Here is a 9,685-nt window from a genome sequence, read left to right on the forward strand (position 1 = left end):
CAATAGTAACCTTCTTGTATAATTTTGAGGGCAGTCATCTTTGCTGCAAAGTGGCCCCCACAGGGCCCATCATGATAGGTTAGGAGGATGTCAAAAACTTCCTCCTCCCTGAAACATCGCCTCAAAATCTGATCTGGGCCAAGTTTAAAAAGATTGCCCCCAATCCAAGTGAATGGGGCACTTTTCCTCACGATCTTGCTCTTCTCTTTTGAGGACAGGTGTGGCAGAAACTGTGCTGAAACCAAATAATTTTCTATATCAGCAAACCATGGAGAGAGTACTGAAATAGAAAATAGGTGTTCATATAGCATTTAATCATCCACCATTCCTTCTTCACCTGCAGGCACATCTAGTCTAGACAGAAAATCAGCAACAACATTTTCCTTACTTGGCTTATCAACAATGGTCAAATCAAATTGTTGTAATAAAAGTAACCATCTAATGATACGAGCATTTAGGCCTAGTTTATTCATCAAATACCTAATTGCAGCATGATCAGTGCGTACAAATGTTTGATAGCCGATGATGTAGTGTTTGAACTTATTTAGGGAATGGACTACATCTAGGAGCTCCTTTTCAGTTACAGTGTAGTTTAGTTGTGCCTTGGACAGGTTTTTACTGACAAAGTATATGCAATAAGGCAGCTTCTCCTCAACTTGCCCTAAGGTTGCTCCTATCACTTTGTTTGAGGCATCTGTGTGAATGTGGAAAGGTAGGGCCCAGTTTGGACCTCTCAAAATTGGGGCAGTTACCAGTTTACCTTTCAAGGCATCCAGAGCCTCTTGACAATTTTCAGTCCATATGAACTCAGCATCTTTTCCCAGAAGACCAAACAATGGAGAGGCTAGCTTACTAAAATCCTTAATGAATCTTCTATAATAACCTGCTAAGCCTAGACAACTCCGAACATCTCTTATCTTTTGAGGAGGTTGGACCATTTCGATGATAGCAATCTTGTTGGGATCGACCTGTAATCCTTGCTGAGAAATTGTATGACCTGGCACAATCCCTTCAGTCATCAGGAATTCGCATTTTTTAGGAATGAGGGATAGGTTCATTTCAATACACTTGGCTAAAACTTTTCCCAGGTTAGTCAAAGCTTCCTGGAAGTTAGAACCATAAGGGGTAAAGTCATCCATATAGATTTCCAATGAGTCATGAACCAGTTTAGCAAATATCCTCAGTACTGCTCTATGGAAAGTGGCGGGAGCATAGCAAAACCCAAAAGGAAGGACCTGGTAGGAAAAAGTACCCCAAGGACAAGTAAAAGTGGTCTTATCTTGGTCTTCTAGGTTGATTTGGATCTAGTTGTACCCGCTAAACCCATCTAGGAAGGAGAAGAACTACTTTCCTGCCAGGCCATCTAACACTTGATCTATGAAAGGCAAAGGGAAATGGTCCTTCTTGGTGGCCTTGTTTAGTTCCTGATAATCTAGACAGATTCTCCACTTCCCGTTTTTCTTTGGCACCTGCACCAAAGCAGAAACCCATTCGCTGTCAGAGATGGGGTAGATGAATCCTGCATCCAACAACTTTTGCAGTTCTTCTTTGACAATGTCCTTAAGGGCTAGATTCATCCTCCTTTGAGGCTGCCTGACTGGTTTACAATCTTATTTAATGTAAATTTGACGAGTACAGATTGAAGGGTGGACTCTCTTCATCTCCTTATAGCTCCAATCAAAAGCATCCAAGTGATTTTTCAATAAGCTACACAGTTCTTTCTCCTAAAAGGTGGATAGGGATGAGTTAATCTTCAAGGTTCTTTCTGGGCTAAATTCCACATTCTTAACTTGGAGAGAGGTCGGATCAGCCACACAGAGATCAACTAAAGGATTGGCTTGCATTTCTTCCACCAACTCTTTTAATGGCAACACACAGGGGGGTGGATTCCAAATCAAGTTCTCAATAAGATCATCCTCAGTTTGTGGACTCCCCATGGTAACCTCTACTATACAAAATGGTGCAGAATAGACTTCATCCTCATCTTCCTCCTCCAAGCAGAGAGGTAAATCATGTTCTGGCAGAGGTTGGGCAAGAGGATAGAGGACTATCTATTTGGACATATGCCCATTCTTGGTTGTCATGTTCCTAGCTTGACAGCTGATGTAGGCATCTGCAGTGGCAAACCAAGGCCTTCCCAGGATGAGAGGATACCCAGTGAGCTTTGCCTTTGGCTGGAGAACTAGGAAATCAACAGGGTACTCCCAGGAATCAATAGAGACCATTACATCTTCCACAATCCCCTTAGGGGTCACAATGGAGCGGCCTGCTAACTACAGTACTGTTGAGGTCTTTCTCAGGTGGTTGAAGGGAAAATACCCCGAGGGTCCTTTGGGCTAAGACTCTACCAGACTGAAAATTGCTTATTCAAAGAAACACACACACACAGCCATTATCTTTACTTTAAGCAAATTCTAATGTTAAGGGCACGTACCTAAGGTCCTACGTTCGAGAAGGCCTTAAGGGTCCAAACCCTTCTTGGAGTTCCCTTCTTCTTTCTTTGACCTGCAAGATGAACAAATCAAAGAACACAACAGTACATGTGCAAATACTTATATATAAATCATCTTCATGCTATAAAGTTAGTTATAAAAATCTTTAAGCAACCACTTTCATAAGAATTCAACACAAGAATCTCATAAGTATAAAGAAAGATTATTTGGCAACAAAGACGTGTTTCTTTATATATAAAGGCAAGTAAAGTACATATATCGGAAAGATATCACCTGAACACCTTCAGCAGGCTCCAAGCAAGCTTCCTCCCGGATTCGTTCCAGCCTCAAGCCTCCAACAAGAGCTCCTTCCAAGTCTTACTCAATGATGATATCAAGGATGAATGATCACCAATACACATGGAAACAAGGGTTTCCTATGCAAAATGGGGGAAGTGCAGAAAGCACCAAGGACTTCAGACCTGGTCTAAGGGGAAAATCTCAGCATAATAATCTTTCTCTCCTTTCTCTCCCTTTGGCCTTCCCTTTAATGTCTTTTTATACCCTCTCCAAAGTAGTTTTTTAGTTAGGAGTTGGTTGGGAACAGTTGGGCCACGGGCACTAACAGGTGATCCAGCAGGTAAAACCCACGATCTCCGCCCGAAAAAGAGGAATTTATTATTTTTTAAGTGTTTTAATAGATACAAGCAGGTTGGGTATGACAGACCCGCGTGTACACGTGTTTAACTCAGGGCAATGTCGCGTATAGGGAATAAAACACTGTTTTTTAAATTTTTGGACCAGGTTTGGAAGGAGGGGTTGCCCTAGGCCATGAGTGCAGCATCACAAACCATAAGAGTGAGATTTGGAGCTATAACAGATGCCCCCTAATGTATGAGGTCAGAAGAGGAACATGATGGCCGAAATATATTAAGTAAGAACAAGGAAAGGAACTCTGCCGAAAAACCGAGGAGGACTTCACCAGAATTCAGCCTGCCAAGCCACCGAAAGGAGATCAGAAAGAAACACTGTCTGAGGCAGGCATACCCATGCTCAGGAAAAGTAAAGCATGTCCGCATATCAAGTACAAGCGGATCCACTAAGTATACAAGTATAAATGACTGGAAGATACATAATGGATCATCTGATCACAATGAGTAAGTACATGTCTGAATATCACATATAAAACTGTCAATGATGCTGAAAGATGCAACGGATCACTGATATCAAAGACGGATCCCAAAAGGTACCAACTGAACATGATGGAATAGGATGGTACTACACTGCAAACTCAGGTGCCAGCATATAGAATGTCGCCATGACTGACTGCAACATATAAGGTGGAGTGGTATCAACTAGCAGCAACAAGAGCAACTGTCAAGTGAACCAATGAATGCTGATACAACCTGAGGTCTTCACCGACCGCCGTGGTACATTTCTACAATATGGGAATAAATGATCTGAAGTCGACCATGTGAGAAATCGTTTGATTACCGGTCATTGATGTATACCGTTAACAAACGCGAGACTACTCACCAATAATGATACTGAGCGTCAAGGTACCCAGTACAATCTAACAAGTGTGAATAGATGAGCTGAAGTCGAACACCTGTAAGAATCTATCGATCAGGAGACAAAGATGGTTTCCCACTGTCGATAGCGAAGGATCTGCCACTAATGACTGCAAACCCCAAGGTACTGCCAAATGGACTCTAGATCTTTGCCCCAGAGCAATGAGTCGGAGTCGATAGGGAAAGATCCGCTAGAAGGAAGGCATTAAGGCATCCTCCATCAATCTAGCGCGAGTGTAACCCGTAGGCCAATAATGTGGAAGGAATCGGACGAAAAAGATGTAGTAACCCAACCGAAGTACGTTTCCGGCGTACACAAGATGTGGCTAGCGCACGGCAGAAACCCTCTGAACCAACCAATAATGAAAGCTGACACAGAGGCGAGGTATCCACCAATAGGGTCAAATGGAAACCAAGGTACTGCACGAATCCCAATGTGTGATAATGTATTCTGACGTCGAACACAAGGGAAACCACTCAGTCAAAGACCCATGATACTGATCGATGCTGAGCACAAGGTGACCTATCAATAATGAAAATAGGGCCAGGGTGCGGTCTCTAGGCCTGCCCTCAGAGCAATGTGTCATCGTCGATAAGGACAAGACCCGCCAGCAAGAAGTCAATGGGGACCTTCTCAAACCGGCACGAGTGAAGGACCAATATAACTGATGTGATGATAGACATGACACTGACAACCAGGGATGGCCGACTGAAAATGAGTCAAGAGACACCGCAGAAAGGCCGACTCAGGCTAACTTCCCTTGAACAAAAGCACGACTCAATGTGACTGTGGCAGCATATAATGAATCTGTATAAGTCCGCCATGTAGGAGGCACGAACGAACCCTCCATATGATTGGAAGAGGTAACCAACCGGGGGAGAACTGACTCAATAACAAAGTTATGGCTTACCTAAGTCAAACTAAATCCCACCCATGCGGAGGAGACTTTGTTTTGGGTGCTTTGTTCAAGGGCGACACGACTGACTCTAGCTGCCAACAATAAATGGAAATAATGTCCCTGTTCCCGCTCTTTTTTGGAATATTTAATTTTTTTGTAATTTTCTGATAAGTCAGAAAAAGAATAAAAGAATGCTATAGTACAGTGGAAAGAACGAGTGTCGGTGAAAAAGATGATCTAGTTCCTGGGAAAGGAACATTCCTATGCTCAATGCAGGGAGGTGAAAACTGGTCAGTGACACTCAGAGGTATGTTCCTTCCATGGGTCTAGGTATGTCAAGTTGCAGAAGTCAAAGGTATGCAAGGTTGATTTTGCAGACGTCATGGTCAAAAGTTGGCTTAAACACGAGTCCAAGTGAAGCCGGCTCTAGGCCAAAAGGTGCAAATGGTCAACATGCAATGTAGAAGTACAACTCGACACACATAGGAGCCTCTAGGGTATAAGGCTAGAACAAAACGGAGAAGCTAAGAGGAATGAGTCTTCAACGCATAAGTCATGGCGGGACTAAAGAGGACTCCTGAGCCTAAGGAAAAAAAATCTGCATGAGTGCCGAGTGACAACAAGGTACTAACTAGGGCACCCATTATAAGGTAGGCTCTACCACTTAAGTCATGATACTTCTAAGCAATGAGAAGGTTCCACATCATAACTTGGTGGGGTCGATCCTAAGGCCAAAATGGAAAAGGAAACTGATAAGTGCACAATGCAGGCGGAAAAACCTAACCTATATGCCAGTTTCGAGAACCAATACCTGTCAGAACGGACCAACCATAAACTTCCAAAGGAGAAATCTTCCAAGTTCTGTAAACATAAATAGGAACACTAGACGAGAAGTTAATACATCCCACATATAAACTTCATGTAAAATCTTTGTGTTATAGAATACAAAACTTGAAAATGCGTACCTCATATATACAATATGGTACAGGGAACCACGTAACCTTTCGGCTTACGTATAATAGCTCTTCGGAACAAACCCCTTGCAGGGCTCAAACCAAGGACTCCTTTGGTAGTCATAACTCATGGCTTCAAAGAGTTCCTCCTGTGAAGGCAAAACAAATTCTAAGAAATCATGAGAACTACAAGGATTAAACGAGGGAATTAAAGGGTCCCATGTCCCTATAGGAAGAATCTCTCGGTCAACTGTCGGGACCAAGTCCCAAGAAGGAGAATAATAAGTCAAAGAATCCTTCTTAGAAGCGATTGAACATTGAGGATTCAATGCCACATAATTGACCCGTGGCGGGGTAGAGTCTACTTGAACACTTGGAACAAACCAAGGGGCATTCTGCAGTAAAGTCGAATTAGGGTGGTGATTATCAGATGCAAGCTGATCAACAGTGACAATATTCCCATTATGAGGAAAGCACATTACTCGAAAGAGTTAAGACACCACAGCATTCATAGCATAGACATAATCACGCCCAAGTAGCATATTAAAGTCTAAAGGGCTATCAACCACCATCATATCGATTAAGACAGTCTTCCCACCTAAAGTGATAGGAACTTGAGGAAGAACACCCATAGATTCACCAGGTCTTCTATCATAGGCTAACAACTGACTCTGAGCTGTCAACAACTTTGGGGAACCCAAAGCTTTCCAAGTCAAAGAGGATATAATACTTGTAGAGGATCCTTCATCCACCATACATCGATAGACATTTGTGGAATTAACTCTGACCTTTATTTGGAAAGGTGCAGCGGAAGGAAGACGAGGCTCAACAAGACTATCCCAATCAAAGGAAACACTCTTAGCACTTGGAGGGGGAACATTCGAAGAAACCGGAATGCCCCCTATACTAGAAGACTCTGTACTAGAGATCAAACAGACTCTTTTGTTAGGCACTTCACCCCCCAAAAGAGGAGTGTAATCGGCCAGCGATTGCACTGGCTTTACCACATTATCAACCAATGGTTGATGGGATTGATGAGAAACCATATCATATCTAGGAGTAGAAGTACTTTCAGACTCGGACCATATCCTTTGAACCTCTGGAATACCAGGGCATAAATGAGTAAGATGGTCTCCCTTGCATATCTTACAAGGGAACTTAGGTTTAAAACTTCTACGTCTAGGTTTCTTATCAACCTCCATTCCGCCAACATGACTAGCAGTGGTTTGCGGAGAGTCCTGAACATGACTTGCAGAGGTCGGTGACTCTTTGCTAGTATGACTCGCAGTGACTAGACTCGTGCCCCCAGCATGACTTGCAGCGGCTGAAGACTCATCTTCAACATGACTCGCAGAGGTTGAAGATGAAGTGCTAGTGTGACTTGCAGGGACTAGACTTGTGCCCCCAGCATGACTAGCAGTGGCTGAAGGCTCGTCTCCAACATGACTCGCAGAGGTTGAAGATGAAAGGATAGAATTATTCTTCTTCTTTGACTTCCTTTTTCTCCTCTTTTTAGATTTCATGTGACAAGAAGGAGGAGGAGAAGGAACCCTAGATTTCTCTTTGAAAGAAGATGAACAATTAGCACCCATATGATGCCCTTGAAATAAAGCATTCAACTGAGAAGTTTCAAGAGCATTTGGAATATTTAGAGTGGACCACAGCCAAACGGGTAATCCAACATTCAACCCAGGAATATTCAAAGTGGCCATCAAGGGAGTACCAACGTTTCCAAAGAAAGGAAAATCACAAGGATCCCCTTTTGGAAGGGTACCTTGGTTGGTTTCCACAGGAATATTAGCCATATCTAACTGATCCAAAGACCCTTCCCTTACGGGAATATAGAAATCACTTTTCAAGGAATATGGATAAGAAATCAAAACCTTTTCCCTTGAGGAGGCAACTCTACAACTTCTGAAAGAACGACCAAAAGCCTTTCAAGATCGGTAGAGTGGTAAGCCAGTCATTCAGACCACAAAGTCCAAATGTGACTAGACAAAAATACCTAAAGCCAACTATATACAAGGAGCAAAGAGCACTCACTATAAAGTCCCTAAAGATACAGCCAGTCAAACAACTTCCAAGTATTTCCGCTCCGGGTGATGAGGACCGGACACCAAAATACAAGAAAGTGGAGTCAGGGGCCTTCCGAAGATAGTCTGGGATAATGACGGCCCAGTCCTATCAGCGAAGGTAACATAGGAAGTTACGCTGACCTCCTAACAACAGCCTGCGCCGGTGCAAGCCCCCAAGCTTCGCAAGGGTGCCCTCCAGTAGTACTGTCGAGAGTGATGCAACGTCAACCTCAGGTGCCACGGGATTCCCCTCCGCAGCCACCTGTGTAGTTCCCTAGGAGAAGCAACTATGGTTACCAACTCGTCGCAGAAGCCAGGCGGAACAGTCGTGAGGTAAGTTTGTACAAGTAGGAGAGGGGGTATCTCTCTTCCCTGTCTTCACAGACCCTCGTGCTTAACTCCCAGATCTGGAGCTTTCCTGGTCTTCCTAATGCTATTGGATTTTCTCTCGTTAATCAGACTCTTACGTTTGACGTTTTATGTGGCCTTGGAGAGTTAACTCTCCACTCGCCTAATCCAAGGCCCTAAAATCCTAAACTTGTTGGTGTAATAACTAAAACAAAAAGTTCTAGTGGATTTCAATTTAGCGCTTGATTTTATTAGGCTGTTCTTTAAGTCACAAGGTAACGGAAGTGAAACTAGTGGTGTTTTTTGACGCAAAAGAAGTTAATAAAAACTTAACTATATGCACATGCACTTTTTCGTTCGATGAAAAGTAATCTCTAGAGGGTTCAGAGGAACTTCAAATAAACAAAGTGTTTTGCTTTCTTTTCAGACTCCACACTCACAAAAGCTAACAAAGCTATGTATGCATAAAAAGGGATGCAAATCTATCTTAATGCAACAATTATATGTGAATGCAAGATTTTAAGACTACTCTAAAAACAAAGAAGGAAAGTTGCTCACTTATCAAATTTGTCTTGCCACTAAAATGCTTAGATAGAAGATGATGTGCTACCAATCATTTCGTCCAAACAATAAAAACAAGTTCTAAGATAAATATAAAGCACTTTCACTTCGCAAAAAAGGAAATCAAATGAAAAGCAAGTTTAAGAAAGCGAAACTCAAAACTTTCAAAAGATTTTCTTTCAATCAAACCAAAAATTATTTTTCAAAGGAAAGCTCTCAAAATACTGATACCAATGATTGATAAACAAGCAACCAAACACTTTTGTGAATTGACACCTTTCAAATGATGAAAACTCCAACAAAAATAAATGTGTTCAAAATCGCTTTTAACAACCGAAACAGCAATGAAAGTCCAAAAGATCAAAAGACAAGTTTCAAGAAAATGATAGCCAACAATTTTCCGAAACAAAGGAGTAAATGGTCACAACAATGATTTCGTTAAGAAAACAAAAAGTGTCATGAAGGCAAAATGGACACCAAGATTGAAATCCAATCTTCTTACTCTGCCGAAACAGAGCAATCAAGATCTTTAATGAGAAATCTTGTATGTCAACAACAATGACGCTTGCAGTCAACGAAAATGAGACTAATACTCCTTATAACTAGAGAGAGTTCAGAACAAGATGCCCCCTGTTAAACAGAGAGTTGTTACTGGAAAATGACTGCTTCAAACTAACCCAAACCACCAGACAGACATTCAGCAAAAAGAAAATTTACAAATCTTGAAAATTATTTGATATACGTGCCTGCAATTATGTGCAGAATGCATGTACACGCTACTGTAACTAAGGAAACCTGCGTATACGCGGGTTCACTTAGTGCAACTTGCGTATATACGCTTTTGTA

Source organism: Pinus tabuliformis, chromosome 7, assembly GCF_031772625.1.
Source record: "Pinus tabuliformis cultivar Carrire ecotype Pingquan chromosome 7, CPIR1, whole genome shotgun sequence".
Classification (NCBI taxonomy): domain Eukaryota; kingdom Viridiplantae; phylum Streptophyta; class Pinopsida; order Pinales; family Pinaceae; genus Pinus; species Pinus tabuliformis.